General features: G+C 42.7%; 1 long non-coding RNA gene across 1 annotated transcript in view; it reads left to right on the top strand.

Moving 5' to 3' along the window:
• LOC146346846 (uncharacterized) overlaps positions 1 to 19,283 on the top strand; it is a 57,279-nt gene extending 37,996 nt beyond the window's left edge. The window contains exons 2-4 of the long non-coding RNA XR_014789832.1: positions 14,904 to 15,043; positions 16,244 to 16,368; positions 16,915 to 19,283. This is a non-coding gene — a long non-coding RNA (uncharacterized LOC146346846). The remainder of the gene's footprint in view (positions 1 to 14,903; positions 15,044 to 16,243; positions 16,369 to 16,914) is intronic.
• The last annotated feature ends 257 nt before the right edge of the window (positions 19,284 to 19,540 follow it).

Below are 19,540 nucleotides of genomic sequence, written 5' to 3'. Positions count from 1 at the left end.
GGAGCCCACGCTCTGAGGTCTGTTCCTGGAAAACCGACTGCCCCCCTTGTCCATGCTGCCTCAGAAGCAGAGTGGAGAAGCCCCATCCTCCGCGCTCGCAAGAGGAGTGTGGGGTGACTGAAAAGGGGCAGGGCTTGGGGGCATTCTGGGGTGGGGAGAGCGGAGCTGCACATACGACACATCCAATGTGTCATACAGCAGCTTCCTCTCCCGGCCGCCCCCGCCACGAGACATCTGAAAACAGCTGTCTAGCGAAAAATAGCAAGGCAGGAGAGGCACGGAGAGAATGACAGACACACACCCGTGCCTCTCCTGTCTTGCTTTGGATAGGCCGTCACCTCTGAATTCGGAGGCGGCTGCCTATCTAGTTAGGATTGCACCCTAAGAAATGCTATTATCACCAGTATCACATGGCTTATCATTAGAACTGAACCAAATGTTTGAGGGTTTCAGTTCATGTCAAATTCTTAAATGTTCAATGAAGGAAGACTGAAGTTGAAAAGCTTTGCAAGACAGTTGTAAATATGTATTTGTTTATGTCCTGGATAGTAATTACAGCTTAAACAGAGATGAGCAAAAAAAAAGAGAAAAGAAACCCCAATGGCTAATGGTTAAGGCTCTAGGGCAGGGGTTGGCAACATGGTGTCTGTGTGTGCACCAGTGCCCACCAGCCCCCCTGACTGTGCGTGCCAGACCCTTCCCTCACCCCCCACAGAAACCAAGTCTGTTTTTGCCATGGCTGCTGCTTCTCCTTACCTCCACACTCGGCTCACCTCAGCAGCCAGGAAGCAGGAAATCTCCTGATCTGCCTACTTTCTGACTCCTTAGTAGCAGCAGTGCGGGTGCAGGAGGAGGAGAAGAAAGAGGCAGTAGGCAGCAGAAGGATGAGGAAGAAGAAAAGGTAGGTGGTGGCAGGAGGAAGGGGGACAAGAAAAGAGATAATCTGAGGAACAGAAAGAATCCAGGCAAGAGAGGACAAGAACAGAGAGTATCTAGTGAGGGAAGACCAAGAACAGGGAGAATTCAGGCAAGAGGCAAGAACTGAGAGAATCCAAAAGAATAAATGTCTGTAGGCCTGATAAATGTGCCCGTGGGGCCCCCAAAAATAAAAGAAACAAAACAAATCTGCCTGCAGGCCCAAAATGATTTCCTACCCCTGGGGAACTGTGTCCCACAGGGCACAGTTAAAAAAATGCCAAGCCCTGGAAGAAAGGGAGATGCGTAGCCACTAACTTGATTTGACAACTATTACAGATGTCCCAGGACCTGATCAAGCAAAAGCACAGCGTTTTTATATTCTGCTAGCCATCTCCACCCCAATTATGTGCCTAAGCAGGGCTGGGTATAGTACTACAATGGGCCATAGGCAAAGATCATTAGTTTATTACCAAAGCCCAATGCTGTGGTACTTCTTAGTGCTGTGCCAAAATTTTATCCCACATTTTTTTCCAACCATTCTCATTCAGTTGGATAGAAAAGAAACTGCTATTGAAAAGAAATTCAATGGTGGAGAAATTTTGGAGACATTTTCATGGGTTGGTTCAGGGTCCTTGTGCTTGCCTTACTTATGAGGTAGATAAGCCTTTTGTTGTACAGTCATCTCTCTGACAGCATATAGCCTCCTCAGCTTCCCACACTTCAATTAAAGCCCAGGGGAAGTCATCATGAGGCAATTCCTTCCATAGGGCTTTTTCAGATCAGGAAGTGCAGGCAGCCTGGGAGGCTGCAGAGCAACTGAGAGATGTGTGATAGAAAGAAAACTAGGGATGGACGAAAGTCCCTTACCTGGTCCCGCAGGTTGCTTCGCGGTGGGGGGGAAGCACTGCGTTCCTCCGAAATTCTTGGTGGGGGGGAGGCGCCCCGTCCCTCCGGCCAAAATTCTGGCCGGGGAGGAGGTGCCCTGTCCCTCTGGCCGCGAATCCTCCTTGCCGGCCAGGACGCAAATGGCGGCAGCCATAGCCGCCGCCATTTGCGTCCCTGCAGTCAGCCGTGATAGGCTACGTAAATCCTTACGTAGACTATCACGGCTGACTTTGGGGGGAAAAAAGCGCGTACGCAAATGGCGGCGCCCATGGACGCCCCCATTTGCGTTGCTTATTTGGGCACGTGTAGTCTACATAAACATTTACATAGACTACGGCAAAAATAAGGGCAACGCTATTTGCGTTGCCCTTATTTTCGCCGTAGTCTACGTAAATGTTTACGTAGACTACACGTGCCCAAATAAGGAATGCAAACGGCGGCGCCCATGGGCGCCCCCATTTGCATACGTGCTTTTTCCCCCCCCAAAGTCAGCCATGATAGGCTACGTAAGGATTTACGTAGCCTATCACGGTGTTTTTTGAAAATCTAGCCGTGATAGGCTACGTAAATCTTTACATAGCCTAATACGTTTGCTTGAGTTGTTTTTTTTTTTTACTTGGAAATGACGGTGGTGGCAGCTGGTCGGAAGACCGGCCGCCGCCACCGCCGCTGAACTGCTGCCGGGAGCCGCCAGCGCCAGGGACATTCGCCAAAGCTAAGTCCCATCCCGGGGGGGCGGGGGGGCAGACCATTTCTCCACTAATTTCGGGGGGCCGAATGCATTGGCATTCGGCCTCCCGGAGATTCGTGGAGAAATTCTCCGCCATCCCTAACAGAGACACAGCACCCTTGGTCATCTTGCAGTGATTAGGTAAGCTTAAAAACATCACAAAAAAGTATACAGCACGTTGAGAGTGAGGCAGAACAATGGAGGCCTCTTTCATGGGGGAAGAAAACTTTCAGGAAATTGGAGGGCAGATTTTGGCTCAGCACTATCTCCACCTCTTCCCTGGAGCTGGACACAACACTTCCCCACAACACGTGCATTGTGGTCGATGCGTAATGGAGGGGCCAGCCTGCCAACACAGCTGGTGCTATTGCAGCACAAAAAAATCCTTAGGAAAAAGAAAGGAATTGTGGTACAATCCCTGCCAATGGTGAGCCTTACCTGTAAGAAACTGTTAATAATTTCTCCTCTCGTGGAGAATTTCGGTGAAATTCCCCCCCCCTTTCTCTGCCCAAACAAAGGATAGAGAATTTTGAGGCCTTTTGCACACAGCTCTATTACTTCCCCCTAGGGATGAGTGAGAATATTGTTCCAGTCTTGTTTTGATAAGAATTCTAGGGATGTTAGAGAATTCCACCACAGATCCCAGGGGGGGCGAATTCCAGTGAATTCGGCCCCACGGAATCCATGGTGGAATGGAGCCCCCCACCCCTCCACCCCACGAAAGCCCCACGAAATGGAGCCTACCTGGCTGTGGCTCTGGCTTCAGCTCCGGTGGTGGCGGCGGCGGCAGCCCCGGCTGCAGCCAGGCTGGTGTGGATGCAAATGGCATCCTGAGTAGGGGACACCATTTGCGTCCCTATGGTAGCCCATGATAGGCTATGTAAATATTTGTGTAGCCTATCACAGCTAATGCAGGGAAGTAAATGGCGTCCCCTACGCCATTTGCATTCCTGTTTTATCCGTGATAGGCTATGTAAATATTTACGTAGCCTATCACGGCTAAAGTGGGAACGTAAATGGCGTAGGGGATGCCATTTGTGTTCCCGTTTTATCCGTGATAGGCTACGTAAATATTTACGTAGCCTATCACGGGCTACCATAGGGACGCAAATGGCATCCCCTACTCAGGACGCCATTTGCGTCTGCACCAGCCCAGCAGCGGCTGGAGGCCCCGCTGCAGGTTGGCCCGGCTGGCAGGTCTGCGGCCTGGCTGTGGAGCAGAGCCAGCCAGGCAGGATTCTAGGGGGGAGGAACGGAACGCCTCCCCCCCATTGAGGATTCCGGGGGGAGGAACAGATTGCCTCCCCCCACCTGCAGAACCTGGCGGAGCCAGGTAAGCGGAGTTTTGTACACCTCTAAAATTCACAAAGTTATCTATATTCAGGACAAAAAGAACTTGAGACTCTTAAAAAAAACTGATTCATTCATCTAGGCCCAGGGCTTTGAGTGTTTTGCTCTTAAAAGTCTGGTTTTGAATCCTTTCATATTAAACCATATTTGTGGTGCTGAATTCAGGTTGCCACCTCTTTTTTCTGACAGACTCCTGATTTTTTTTTAGCTGCTGTATGGCAGGCAAGCACATCATGGTTTTCTCCATACTGGGAATCACTGTACCTATTGACTTTGGCTGGTGCGGATTGGGTGAGACTTTCCTTTGAGTTTTGTTGTAATAGGCATTTACCAAAATTCACACAGTTCTTCATATGCAGGAAAGGAAGAATTTGAGATTTAAAAGAATTTAATCTGGGAGAAAGTGAAACTGACAGATTCATCCATCCCTCTCCCCCTCCCCCTGCATCTACCCCTTGCACAAGCAAAGGAAGGAAACAAGCAGCCACGACACAAATTTGCTAGGATCTTTCAGCAGAGTAAGAAGCACTTCAAAACTCTTCCCCATCCCTTTTGGGGTTTTAGCCTAATTCCACCCACTTGTGGGGCTCTTACTTAGCTAGGGCTGTATTCAGTTGACCATCCAAAAGTAGGATTTATTCCCCTCATGAACACTGGAATTCACAACATACAGGTGCATGGTGTGTGTGTGTGTGTGTGTGTGTGTGTGATGGGTGTTCCCATTTGACCAATCTAGACTCCCTATTTCTCAGATGAATACTACTGAGTGTTTAGACATAGATTTGTTGTGGTAGGGCTATTTAGCCCCTATCTTAAACTGCACTACTACATTAACTACAGTCAATTTTCTTTTAGTTTTTTCCACTTGCAAATAATCCATCACTATTAGAAATATAGATTTTTCCCCCTGCATTATTGCCATCTCTGATGTTTTCTCCAGCTCAGATTGCCTACAGGAAGCATCTATTTAAAGTTCTTTACCAGTTTTACATCACCAACTGCATTTTAGAGCTGGGCCAACATATCTGAGAAAATATTTTTCATTATGAAACATTTTCTGAGAATTTTCTTTTTTGGCCCATTGTAGAATTTTTGCACAGCCCTGGGGGATTCACCCAAATGATGGCCCGAATTTCACCAACCTCATATAGTGGAGAATTTTAGGCATAACTGTGGCTCCACTGTTAATAATGTTTAATGTTATCTTCATACTGATGAAAGAAGCAATGGTTTTAACCCCTACTCTTTCCAGTCTTCCTCTCTTACCCCATTGTTTCCTTTGTCCACCTGTATCAGTATGAACTAACCATATAGTTTCATTCAATATTAACTGAGCTAAAATTCCTCTGAAAAGGATTTTGGAGAATTTCCTTGTTTGGGATCCCTCTCAAACTGCTGGTGAATTGAAAGCTGCCTTACATATTAATACATGCAGTGCTGCCTGCACTGACTAGCAGAGGCTCTTCAAGATTTCAGACAGGATCCTTTTCCAGCCCTCTCTGGAGATGTTAGGGATTGAATCTGGAACCGTTTGTGTGCCAAATATGTCCTCTACCACTGAACTACAGTGCTGCCTTAATTCTTCATTTCCGAGTCAGTTTTGTACAAATAATTCAGCTTTTAAAAATGAGGGTTTATCTTCCCTTGCCAAATCACCTTGCTAACTTTGTATTGTACATTGTCTTTAGATTTCATAACCCTTAAATAATTAAAATAGCATTACGTTTGTATGCGGTAAACATGTAACAAATTAGCGAGCATGGCGTGGTTTCCCAAGCCAATTTCAAATTTACATCATCCTAACAGGAAACTGAAAGGACTGGTGTTTATTTTGCTGTTTTTTAAAGAATCTGCTTTAATATTAAAATGTGTATTACACTACCTACGCATCTTGTTCCTGACATGCTTTACCTGGTTCAGATTTTAATTTGTCTGAGCTTGTCTTATCATCAGAGATGTAGTTGTATTGATTAAATAATTCATTTAGCTGTCCCCAAGATAACAGGTCTGCTTATTGTCACAAGAAAGTTGATATACTATACTTTGTTTGCAAAGGTTGTATGACAGTCAGAAAGAAATGTATAACTACAGCATTTTAATAGGGTTTTTTTACATTTTATATGCATTTCATTAACTGTTGTATCTAGTAAAATATGTATTTATTTGATACAAATTAAAACATGCACTAAAATGATTCAGATTTAGCAGTTGTCTTTAAACTAGGGGGACATAAGGAAAACTGTATGTGTATGTGTGTATATCATCATCATCATCTTCAGGTTTTCTGGGTTTTCAGATTTAACTCCTTCATCACTACTTGATTTGATCAAGGAGGTTGATTGTTTTTCAGGCCATTTTAACATTTTACTGCAAGGAAAAGATATATGACATGTCTCTATCATTACTTAAGGAAATATGTAGTCTGCAGTTTCTGGGTCAACTTTTCTTGAACAAGGAGTAGGGAATGGGTTAAGTAGAGTTTATCTTTTTAATCCTGCATTTTAAAATATAATCCTGCTCCCAGTTTGGCACAGCAAAGTAGGCATATTTTAAAGTGGTGTGTCTAAAAAATACTGTTCTACCCTTCCCATTCCTCTACTTGTCCTTAGAATCCTATCCTAGATCTGGATTAACATATTTGTTTTTTAAAAAGTGATCTTACACTGTTGTCATCTTTGCCCAGCTTTTGGAATATAGAATTCCATCTTTACCAGTCCTCTGAATTCAAGCTGTAGTGTGTGTGTGTGTGTGTGTGTGTGTGTGTATGTATATGTATATGTATGTATGTATGTATGTATATATATATATATATATATGTATATGTATACCTCGTACAAACTTACAATATTTCCTGGTGTGCATGTGTTGTTTTCTGTGTGCACTGATGTTCATTTCAGCTGAATGTTTTCATATGGAAGCAACTGCCTCAGAACAGGCAGTTTAGTGTCTGTATCACAACTAGGGATGGATGAATCACCCTGTGCCCACCCTGTGCACAGCTCACCAAACTGCCACCACTTACCTGCCGCTGTTAAGTTCCCTGGTCGAGCTACTAGGTGGTCCATGGGTGCCCAACTCCTCAGCGAGCCGCCATTTTGTGTAGAATTGTGATTCATTGTTTTCCATGAAAGATGTCTTACGCAAATGGGGGCTGGACATGGGTGCTTGTTGCGGCACCCAGCCAATCAGGAAAAGGAGGTGAGCAGAAGCTATATAAGCTTGCATCCACCCCTTCCCTGCCATCAGTCTCAGCAGACACCCAGCCAGTGACTTCGTATTCTGTTCTGTACAAGATTAGCTGGTCACATATGGGACTGGCAGGAATTCCACCCCCCACCCAGCCCATATATCATTTTGGTTGTTGACATTAGTGGTGGTGTATGAATGCTAATAAGGAGGAAAGATAAATGGGAAGACACCAATAAGAAATGGGGGAGAAATTTGTTCAGTTTGCATATTCATGCAAACTTACCTAATTTTGCCCTTTTGAACCAATACACAAATTCAGGTTTCCTTCGAAATTTGTACTTCTCCAAATTCAGCACTGGAGTACTCCAATAAAAATACATACATACATGCATACATACAGGGAAAGTGCATACACAAATCTGTATATCAGGGAAAATAACATTCAAAAGTACATTGTATTAGTAAAATTGCTTGCAAAAATATGTATATTGGAAAAAAATTGTGTACAAAATTGCATGTTATTAGCAGAAATGTGCTCAAAATTGCATACGAATTTTCATGTGAACTTTTTAAAAAGAAAATTCTCAAAGGATAAACCATATAAACTGAACTTAAGACTGGAAAAGTGAGAAACTGAGAGAAACCAAGATTGAGAGATTCATGAATTTTGCAGGGAAAGGACTAATTGACATTTTCATCAATTTTGTGGGGGAAGGAAGGGAGAAGACCTCCAGGTGTATGGGGAGGGGGAGAACAGTTCTTCGTCCATGGCATTCTTAAACACAATTGTCAACATGGTATCAAATCGCAACTTGTTTGGGCTTAAGAAAAATATGTTTCTTGTGCACCTGGAGGTTTCCTTCATTCTTTTCCCTGGATACTAGGTGCGGAGTACCTGGTCCCAGACGGCAGGACAGAACAGGAAATTAATTTGAGAAAGAAATTAATGGTGAGAAAGAAATTAATGGCTGGAAGCACCAAGAAGGTTAAAGGCATGTCCATAGACATGTGACCCAGGACACTAGGACATGGGGAATGGGGAGTCACACTCCTCTGTGGTTTGCTGGCACCACACACTGATAGCTTTGACACTCTGGGGGAGGTGATGCTGCCATGATGCTCCCTCCACGCAAACAGAAGTGTGGTGAGAGCTGGGGTGAGGTCACTCCTAGCTGGGGTGGGAGCACCCTTCAATGATAAATGGCACCCTTCAGTGACAACCCAGAGCAGCTTTCATGTAAATCAAATCTACAAATATTACGAACTAATAAAATGACAGCACAAGATAAAAACCCTTAACACTTAACTAACCATCCAGGCATTAGAATCAGGATCTGCCTTCGGCAAAAGGAAGGGCTCCATTTGTGGAAAGCTCATCCTCTGAATTTTTGCAGATTCCCCCTCCTACACACACACACCACAACTTACCCCATACAACAAGATCTTCTGCCTCTCTGTGTAGGATTTTCAGGGCTCCGGAGGGGCTCTGATGGAAAGGAGGGAGCAGGACGGGGCCACTTCCACCAGTGCAGTTGATGCTGCATTAATTTGGATCCAACTCCAAGAGCATGCCATCAGCCAAGAGTGTGCAATGAAAGGGGAGGGGTGTTCTCTTTTATTCTTCAGCGTGCTGTGGCATTCCAGGAAGAACCTGGTTAGCTGTGAATGATGAAGGATGCTCCCAACTTCAGATCCTCCTCCAGCGAAAGTGTGCCAATGTGTGGAGGGCAGCAGGGTGGCACGTGGCAATCGAGGTGTGGTGAAGGGGGCAGGACCAGCAAGCATGACCCTACTCTTCTCCTCATGCAGTGATAATTGCGTGAGTGGAGAATAAGTGTGTAGGGCTTGTGGAAATGGTTACAGTGTATTCTCTATATGATGTAGCACTATATTGTTGTGTATGAACATAAATGCATATCAGTGAGTCACAGTTTCCAGCTACCTTGCAAGCACTTCTGTTTGTTAAAAAAAAACCTCAACAGTATCAAATAAACCACATTGTATAAATGAGCAATTTGTGGAAATACTGTTTACACTAGATAAATAATAAATAGTAGCCATCATAAAATATTGAAATCCTTGTTCCTGATTTTTATTTTTGCATTCTTTCACGGGGGGGGGAAATGTTAATAGTGCCAGGCCAACATTAAATTTATTTTTATTTAGAAGGGCACAAATTATTGATAAACACATCTGAGTTTCCAGATTGGTTATTTCTTAGAGGTTATTTGGGGTCATAATTATAAATCTCATTATCTTGCTTGAAGGAGAAGGCCTCTTTCATTACTATGGTGCTGAGGTCCAGATCCCTGAAGCTAATTGCAAGGTATTGCTGCGGAGTTCTAATTGTTTGCCATCAAAATAGCTGTGTAAGCTTGATTAACAGTGTTCAGCAACATTCATAATAGTCCAGGCCTGGCCCTGCATAAAATAGAAACAGGGGGGGAAATCAATAAGATTTAATAAGATCAGGAACAATCACTTACAATAGTACATCAATCACACAAAGTAATAGGTGCAGGATTTGATAGGGTCCTGAACTGCCTGAGAGATTCATAACCAGTACTCGTTAATGATTTGTTCATTTGCATTTTATCAATTCAGCTACAGCTGACAAGCAGAAGGAGCAATAAGGAAATATGTTGACTTAAACTCATCAGGCCTTGCAATTAAAAAAATAACAGATAATAGCTGATAACCTGTCATGGGGAAATCAAAAAGAGCCAAAGATGTGAGGGCTACATCTATCTGACTTTCTGAAGTGTGAGATTATAATAAATTGGCATAATACAAAGGCTATTAGCATGCCCATAACCTTTCAGAAAGCCTCATTATGTCTCGTAAAAAGTGAGACAAAATATAAGATTTAAAATTTGTAGTGGGCTTGGTATTCTCTCTCCTTTCTCTTTCTGTCCTTCATGTAGAGTAAATCTATAAACACTTCTAAAAATATAAATGTACAGTACAGATGATTGTCTAGTTCTCTGCCCTTTTAAATAAACAAAGCCCTAGGCTTTGCCGTGGGTCAAATTCATATCAAACAGTCAACCAGTCATAATGAGGTGGCTTTCTGATTATGATTATTTACCATTATCACAGACTATCAGCATTTTTTGTCCTGCTAAACCAGCCTAAGCATAGTTTCATATCTTTTCAAGTATAGTGAGGCAGATAAATAAATGTGCCGTATCTTTTTGGTCCCAAGCTTGAATGTGTGTAACATGTCAGATTGATGTCTGTCTCAAATAAGCGTCCCTAAGCTGCATAATCATAGAAGGGTGACAGCAGACACTGAGTGTACACATATGGTGAGAGATATAAAGATACGAAGCCAGTTTTGTAGGATTCTTTCATGGAAAGCACAACTGTCTTGAGAAGATGAAAATTAACAAATTTTGCCAACATTTCCTGGTGGCTTTTCAGTATTTCTCAACCTCATCACCAGTGGATTAGTTTTATCCAACTCAAACTTTTTTCATTCATTAATATGTTTTCTACTTATTAAAATCAACATAGCCAAAACTATTCAAAGTAAAGAAAAACAAAAACCGAATCCAAAAAAGTACAGTGTAAAGAAAGATTCTGTGAACTTCCCTGGCATATCAATTCAAAACAGGGCTTTGGAGGGTTTATTTATTCATGTATATTCTAGGGGTGTACGAAAGTCCCTTACTTGTCCTCGAAGCTTGTTCGCAGTGGGGGGGAGGCACTTCGCTGCTCCCCCCACAAAGTTCAGGCCAGGGGGGGAGGCTTCCCGCCTCGCCCGGCCGAAATTCAGGCCGGGGGGGAGGCTTCCCGCCTCGCCCGGCCGAAATTCAGACCGGGGAGGAGGCGCCTCGCCTCGCCCGGCCGCGAACTAAAAAGTTAAAAAAAAAACGCCCCCGTAATAGGCTACGTGACGATTAACGTAGCCTATCACGGCTAGATCTGCAAAGTCAGCTGTGATAGGCTACGTAAATCGTCACGTAGCCTATCACGGGGGCGTTTTTTTTTTCTTTTATTGGAATGGCGGCGGCGGCAGCCTGTCGAAAGATCGGCTGCCGCCCCCGCCCCTGACGAAGACCAGACGAACCGCCGGCCGGACCCGCCGCCGGGAGGGACATTCGGCAAAGGTAAGTCCCGTCCCGGGGGGGGTGCGGGGGGCGGGGGGGTGCGGAGAATTTCTCCCCGAAACTTGTTCGGGGGGCCGAACACATTGGCGCTCGGCCCCCCGAAGTTTCGGGGAGAAATTCTCCGCCAACCGTAGTATATTCACATTTTCCTCCAAGGAGCCCAAAGTGGTTTACGTGATCCTCCTCCTCTCCATTTCATCTTCACAATGAACAACACTATGAGGTAGACTAGCCTGAAAGTCAGTGACTGGCCCAAAGTTACCCAGTGAGCTTCATGGTAGGGGTGTACAGATTTTGAATATAACATGCCTGTGTGTCACAGATTGTCAGGTATCTTTCATTCCATTACCCGCTCATTGATGGAATCTGATTTTTTGTACGAAAATTTTATTGGTTTGCAAGTGTGCACACACACACACACACACAGTAAAACAAAAAACAAAAACAGTCTGTGGATTCACACTACTCAGGAAAAGCCACTGAAGAATCCACAGGTTGGACTCACAGAAATCTAATCTGATTTGAATCTGTTGTGGATTTCTCCCTATTTGACAGCCGAGTAGGGACTAGAACCCAGGTCTCCTCAGTGCTAGACCACTCCATCCTGGTTCTCCATTACTCTTCAACTGAGCAGCAGATCCATGTGCACAAGGGGATATGTGTGCAGAGCTGTCCCCTCATTTGAAATCCCCACCAACTTTGCTTTCACAGTGCTTTAGCTACCTTGATCCACCATTCTTTCTTTCTCAGGTCAGGTTGAATTCTGTCCAACTTGGCATAATGGAGGGACTGGCTGTTATATGAAGTACAGAAAACAAAAGCCCCAGGGTGCCAGCTTCAGGTTTGAGGTTGCCTTTGCTAAAATGCCCTCTGGAGGACTCCCTCCAAGGTCAGTGGGTCCCAGTAGTGGCAACCAGCAGCAGCACTGTGATGAGTGCTGGATTGTAAATTTCCTCAAATGTCCATGCTGTAGCATGTTCCGCAGCATTGTGGGAAATTTAAAATGGCAGCTCTGAGCTTCTGGGGGCAGGGGACAAGGCAGGCATCAGCACCTCGGTAGGCTCAGCTGGGGGAGGTAGGGGGGGCTGAAACCCCAGCACTTGCCCAGAGGTTCCACATGCTGATGCTAGGTTTGAAAAGCCCTTGTCCAACCTTCTGAAATGAAATCCTACAGGCACAATGTGTGGAGGGCGATCATGGTTTTGGCAGCAGGCCCTGTCCCCCATGTGTTATCCATGCTTTGGCAACATAATGTTTGGATTAGTGCAAAATATCATGTATGTACTGAAAGCTGCTTGGGTACTGCAACTGATTTGAAACACAGCAGCAAGGTGACTGAGTGGGACCAGACGTGTGGACTCCTGGTCCATTTCTGAGCACAAATCAAAGTACTCTTTTAAACCTTTGAAGCCTTAAAGCTCTTGGGACAACTGTACCTTAAAGACCACAATCTTCCACATGGGAGCTTGCCCATATATTAAGGTCTGCCTTGGAAGCCCTTGTCTGGGTCCCACTGCCAATGGAGTTGAGGCAGGTGGCCAGTGGGATATGGCCTTTTTTAAGGTGGCCAGTGGGATATGGCCTTTTTTCAAGACTCTCAGCTTCTTTCTTCGGTAAGACGCACTTGATATCTTTTTGACACTGATGAGGACCTTCTCATTTTCCCAGGCCTTTTAGTTTTCTGTGTACCTTACATTGGCATTTTTCTCTGCTGAGTTGCTAAATGGTGTGGTCATTGTTTTCTAAACCACCTTCACATGTTAATTGCATAAAGGGGTTCCACATGTAGAAAGGAAAAGTCAGGATACATACCCAGATTTATGGTCATGTGTCTTCCTCACTGTACCATTCCCCAACAACCATGTATTGAGTGTGCAGAGGGAAAAGGCCTCTGTGCGTAAAACTCTACACATAGGCTTCCATGGAATGTGAACCCTGATTGTGCAGGGTTCCAGCTGTCATGAAAACCTATGGTCAGTGCTCATAGGCTTTCTCTGCAGACATCCATGGAATATGTTGGGGGTCAAGGCAAAGAAGCTGCACAACTTGGCAGGGGGGAAACCAGCGGCAAGGCCATGCTGCCCCTTTAACTGTATAGAACCCCTTAATGCAATAACATCATGGTGTTACTGGTTTTTGGTGTTAGGGATTCTAATTTCTTTCTGTAAACCGCTCTGCAGATCCTTGTTAGACTGAGGACCAGTATATTACATAAGTAAGTCAGGAAGTAAAATGTGTTGATATCCTCAGAGCCTAAGTGAATACAAGCTGTTTGTGTGTAAGCTCTCTCCTTGCAATGTGGAATCTTGTAAAATGCAGGATGCGAGATTGTTTTTCTACTGAGCCTGTGCATATGTGTGAATTCTGTATACACACAGAGCCTGTCAGTCTATGTGCTTTTAGGCAGTATGGAACAAACTAAGTACTTTATAGTTTATAGGGTAGCAAATTTCCTGTGCTCTGTGGTCTTCTCTCTCCTCTCCTAGCTGCTCTTTTAGGGAAAAAAAATCAACCTTTTCTAATTCCACTGTACTCTCCACTCCATCAATATTACCAAAGGAGCGAAATAGCCAACAGTCTACCTAGACAAACAGGGAAGAAAGGGAGAGAATAGCCATTCATTCATTTATTCATTCATATTCCACCTTCCTTCCAAGGACCGCAAGGCAGGACCTTTCCCCTCATTTTAACCTCACAACAACCCTGTAGGGTAGGTTCGACTAGGCTGGGAAATAGCGACCAGCCCAAGGCCACCCAGTGAGCTCCATAGCTGAACAGGGATTTGAATTTTGGTCATACCAGAGATTTCAAGTGGCATGTTCCCAATCCTTGTCCAACACTTTACCCACCGCATTACAGTGGCTCCCTGAAACACCCGCCCCTTACACTATGCTGCTATAATTATGCTGAAGGGAGAGAGGATATGTGACTGGATGCCTTCACCTCTAGGTGGGACAACAACATCAAAAAAGCAGATAAAACCTACCCCCTCTAAAGTTGTTCAGTACATTCACCCACTCATACTCTTCCTTGATACATGCTAGCCATATTCACTTATGTGTTTACCAAGTTAGCGCTGCACTGAGAAAATGTGAAAACTCATATATTTGTGCCTCATAAGGACAATTGTGATTCTCAATGACTCCTCAGTGCACAAACTTCTACTTCTCAGGAAAAGGAAGGGAAACCAAAATTCCCATTTGGGAGTGGGAGGAGGGGAGGAGGAGGAATATTTTTATCTGCATTGGTGATGGCAGCCACCAATGTAGTTACTTAAAGCAGGTTCTGTGGAGTGGGTCTTCCAAGTGTACCAGATCCAACAAGCATCAGTTTTGCCCTAAGGAACAGACTATGGGGTGTCTCTAAGCAACATTGTCACTACAAAGAAGGGACAAGTTTACACAACAAGGTAAAGTCAGTGTGTGGAGATCATTGCTGCACTCAAATCCACTCAACTATTCTAAATATGAAATGTTGCTGCTCTAGTCAAAGCTAAGTTGTTCTACTCTGTGGGTGGGATCCAGGCTTAGCCATACCTAGAGCGGACCCATTTGAAGCCTATGGGATATATGTTAGTCATATTACTGGCTAAATTTGTGACTCAGCTTTCTTCACATAGCAGCATTATGATTTATGTATTTATTTGTTTACTTAATATGTATATACTACCCAATAACATAAAGTTCTACAACTCATCAAACATGTTGTCTTTCTTCTAGATCTATTGAAACACCTTCCTGACAGCAGATGGAGCAGCAATTGAAAATATTTGGGACAGATATTGTCATGGCCAGCTGATTTTCAGTTTCTGCCTTACTACCTGGACCTCTTTCACATCTGATTCTTACACAGTTACCTGGTATGCAGTGTTCATATCTACTACATGTAATGCAAGTTCTGTGCATGGAGACAGTTTACAGAAGTGGATCCACCAGCTGTGGAGGCATACATCTTTCACTAGTAAGATGTGACAATCCTCTGACATTACACAGAGACATTAGACACTGGCCTAGTTCACGTTTGCCAGGCTAAAGGACTATGCCTCTTTTTGCGTGGCTAGGGAGCATGCACCCGCACCTCAGTTCCACCATACACATGATGTGGCTTGTGGGGCAAATGTTCCACATAGAGGCCCTTGTGTATGTAAGCTTAATTTGCATGATCTCCCCCCCCCCTTTCAGATTTTTGAAGAGGAAAAAACCATGCAAATCAGGCTTCCATATGGAATACTTGCCTCACAAACCTATGTTAATGTTTGTACAAATTGCTGAGTGCAGTAACCTCTTCCATTTTTGCTCATCTTACCTTCCAAATAATCTTATCTTTCATTAGTTGCCCATTAATCACTTGCCATACTCTTTACTACTGATATTGAGCAAAACAACTTGTCAACTTTTCAGTTTCTGTGTTTCGGCCTTTGCTTATATGGTTGCTGATGCCACTAGAATTGTCTATTTTTTGCTGTGTTTCTACAAATTAAGCTGTAGGGTTCAGCTACTTGTCGCCTTTAACTCCATTTCATGCCAACCACCTTTCTATATTTACAAGTGATCTCAGGGTCTCTCCCCTCAATTATTAAATGTCAGTTACATGTCCTTTTGGTAGATCCTCTCAGTTCAGCTTACTTTGTGGTGGTTATCCTATATCTTTAAAAGAATCAGGAGTAACTACATAGAAGCCTAATAAATACAACTCTGAACATACAAGAATTATATGTTATGTTCACTTTTGAACTCATTAGGTTGATGCTGACACACTGTGACACCTCGCCCCTTCTCAATGCTCCTTTATTCTAGCATGTGTTTGACCTTCGTCAATATGCCATTATTTTTCTTGTGAGATCTAACAATGCCATGGCCGACACATTTTTTATTTTTGTTGCTTTGAAACTAGATTAGGTAACATTTTGTTTTGTTAGAGGAAACAGTCCGCATGATATTATTAAATGCCTTAACAGTGCCAATATTTTATAACAGAGAAAAGAAATGATTATATTATTTTAGGGTTTTCACTGGCTAAATAAGCTCCCCTTCCCTGTTGGGATACTGTTACTTTGTAGGAAAAGACAGCTCTCTGGTATGTTCTGGATGAATAAGCAATGCTAAGGAGGAAAATATCCAGCACTGGGTGTTCTTCCATGAAAAAAAAATGAAGGGAAGATCTGATTCTAGGCAACAACCGCAGGTCAGTAAAGACAAATCACACCAGAATGATTTTTACCCCCAGAGGAACAGCAGAAAGGGAATGATACCAGCTGTATGGAGCTGGTTCATGTAAGAGAAAGAATCTTGCAATAATGTTATGGCCTGTGGCTGACAGTTTGTGATTTTGTGCACCGGTTGTTATACCCAGAGAATTGTCAAATGAAGGCCTTGGTTGGAAGGGTTACAAACAGTTTTATACGGAAAAAACAAAAACAAAAACATGAAGTGTGTAAGATCTTCAAATATTGTTGATAACCTGAACTTTATTTTTGGTCATATATTAATGTGGACTTTAAAATTGCAATAATGCAAACAAACTTTGGCTTGAGTCCAAAGCCAGAAACTGTAATAGCTCAGTCCAATACACAACTACTCAGAAGTAAGTTCTACAGAGTTTGATGAGGCTTACTCCCAGGAAAGTGGGTGGAGCATTGCCGCCTTAATTATTGACGTTTTGAAGGTTTTACTTACATTTGACTTATTATTGGTATGGATTCTCTCTCTCTCTCTCTCTCCCCTGTTCCAGCTATCTCCTTCAGGCATGGATATTCCAAAGTGCTCCACAAACCATAACAGTTCCACAATACATTTCAAAGAAGAGAGAGCTTTCTTTTGCCTGCTCCCTCCACTGATATGAATGGGGATCCTCACATGTGTAAAAGATCAATCTGCATGCACGGATCTCTGGGTTAAACTGATAGTCTGAAATCTGGCACACAGCTACAGTTGAATGTTATTCAGTTCAACTGGACTTAGGCACATGCAAATTGTGCATGGGACAGCTTTGAGATACAGAGTGGGGTTTTTTCCTAGAGACATGTCACTATGTTGGTATTTTTGTCAAGTATCATTCAGAATGATTTGATGTCTGGAGTGATTGCATAAAGTCAAGTTACCAATCTCACAGTGTCACTACTTATAACTTTGCAGCATGTTAACTTTCTTTTGAATTTACATAATGTTTAAATAATACACCTTCTTTTCCCCTTATCCCTACATTAATGTGATTAGAATCAGTTGAAGCACTGTAATTTTCTTGTAAGCCTGCTTTCCACCTACGCTTGCTTATTATAAGTATAATTTATAAAACCAGCGGTCCCTGATCAGTTTAGCTGTCAAACATATTTGCTGAAAGTAAAAAAGGAGGAAAAAGTGTTATAAATTATATTATTGTTTCTCTTTAATAGCCCATCTCACGTAAACAAACATCAGAACAATGTTTTTGTTCTTTATGTATTTTCAGGCTGTATCTTGCTGCTGTAAATAGTAAAGGAATACAAGGACTGATGTATTATGCAATTAAATTGATGGATGGTTAATTGAGCCAGTATGGCATACCATATGTGTACTCATGACCTGAATGTCATTGGTCAGATTAAGGCTTCACACATTTGACCAAAGAACATATGCTGTTACTAAGATTGCAGGAGAGAGTTATCCACACTGTGGTAAAATCAAAACAACTGGTTTTGGGGGTTGGGGGTGGTTGCCTGGTTAGCAGAACACTAAGTCCTAATGAGTGCAGCTACAAAGGAGCTTTTTTAAAAAAATATCCTGAAAGATATTAATGAAAAGCTTACTGGCATTACGGCCATTAACTCTGGCAGAAACTTCCATTAATTTGTTTGATCTTTCCTGTTATGTGACATATTCTGAACATGATTTTTGTGCCCTTATGGATCAAACATGAACTGTCATTGAACTTTAATTTTTAATTATCCTTTACTAACATTTTTTTTTACAAATAAAAGCATGTTGATGAGTGGGAGCCATGCCAGTGAGCTGTAAGAGCATAGTGTGTGTGGTTTTTAAAATGGCAGCTATGCATGGCAAGTTAGCCACATACTAGGCACTCACTGAGACGTATGTAGTTGCGTTAGATGCTTTCGAAGTTAACATTTTGGAATTTTGAATTATCTGGTCTTGTTTTCAAAGTGGAACTGAACTGATGCATCAGGAGACTTCTTTTTGTTTGGGGTTGTTGTATTTAACAGAAAAATGAGAATTTTGTATACAATGCTGTGCATGTGCTGTTTGTCATAACCTTCTGTTCATTCAGTTCAGTTCTGTCTTTTCTCTCCTCTGCATTACCAATGTGCATGCATGCATTGAAAAAGCATTGCAAAAAAGTAATTTTGATGTGAGTGTATGTATGTATTGTGTGTGTGTGTGTGTGTGTAAATATGTTTGACACATGTATGATTATATCAGGACTGTGTGTGTTTGGTGGATTTTTTTTCAATGTACAAATGTTCACTGGTAATTTAGAGGGGGGAGAGATGCAAATTAATGAAAGCTGTGGAAAACTGTATATGATCCAATCCCGGAATTTTAGACATTTTCCTAGTTAAAACAGGAATTAAGGAGGAGCAGTACGCAGCACCGAACAAACTTTTGGAAGAAAAGAATGGAACAAGGAAAACTGCTTAGCTCTTAATTATTCCCCAGTTGCTAAGTTCAGGGCTCCCCCGCCCCCCCAGATTCACATCACAAAGCATACTTGTTTTCATGATTATTGGGTTTATCTCTTTGTGGCAGACTTATTATTTCTGTTGTATTTTATTTATCTGAAATAGTATTTAATGACATTCTGGCTCTGTCAGGTGTTTTGCATATATTTCTTCTAGAGCAGCTATTAGGGAAGCGACTTTAGCGTCTAAAAGTAAATTATGTTATTTTGCAAAATTTATTGCTGTAAGAGAATGTATATCTGAGGCAATGCTGTTTTATCTTTGACATTGCTTTGATGAGTCATCCATTTTGACAGGTAACTGTCTGCTTTTAAGCTATTTCGTTTGCATCAGTGCAGAGATAAAATGAGAGCGGATCATGATGTAGCGCAGAAGCAAAATAACACCCATTGTTGCATTGTTAGAAAAATAAAGATTTATAATGAAACAACAACTAAAAGCTAATAGGGAAATGTCTTTAATTTAGGCACTGATTATTGCTACAAATGTCCATAACCTTTGTCCACTGGCATCAATCTGTAAAGAGAATGGTGCTGCTCCTGCTATGTAATTTGTTACTGACACTTTGAAGAAGATTATGATAATGTGCATATAATACAATTGAGAACAATGGAGGAGTCCTGTAATTGTGAACTAAATTCAAGAAGGCTAGCTTTGAGAACTAACAGTGCCTTCATTTAG

Source organism: Heloderma suspectum, chromosome 4 (assembly GCF_057233095.1).
Source record: "Heloderma suspectum isolate Gila_16-S chromosome 4, 16-S_ref, whole genome shotgun sequence".
NCBI classification, from domain to species: domain Eukaryota; kingdom Metazoa; phylum Chordata; class Lepidosauria; order Squamata; family Helodermatidae; genus Heloderma; species Heloderma suspectum.
This window is presented reverse-complemented; position numbering and strand designations above follow the sequence as displayed.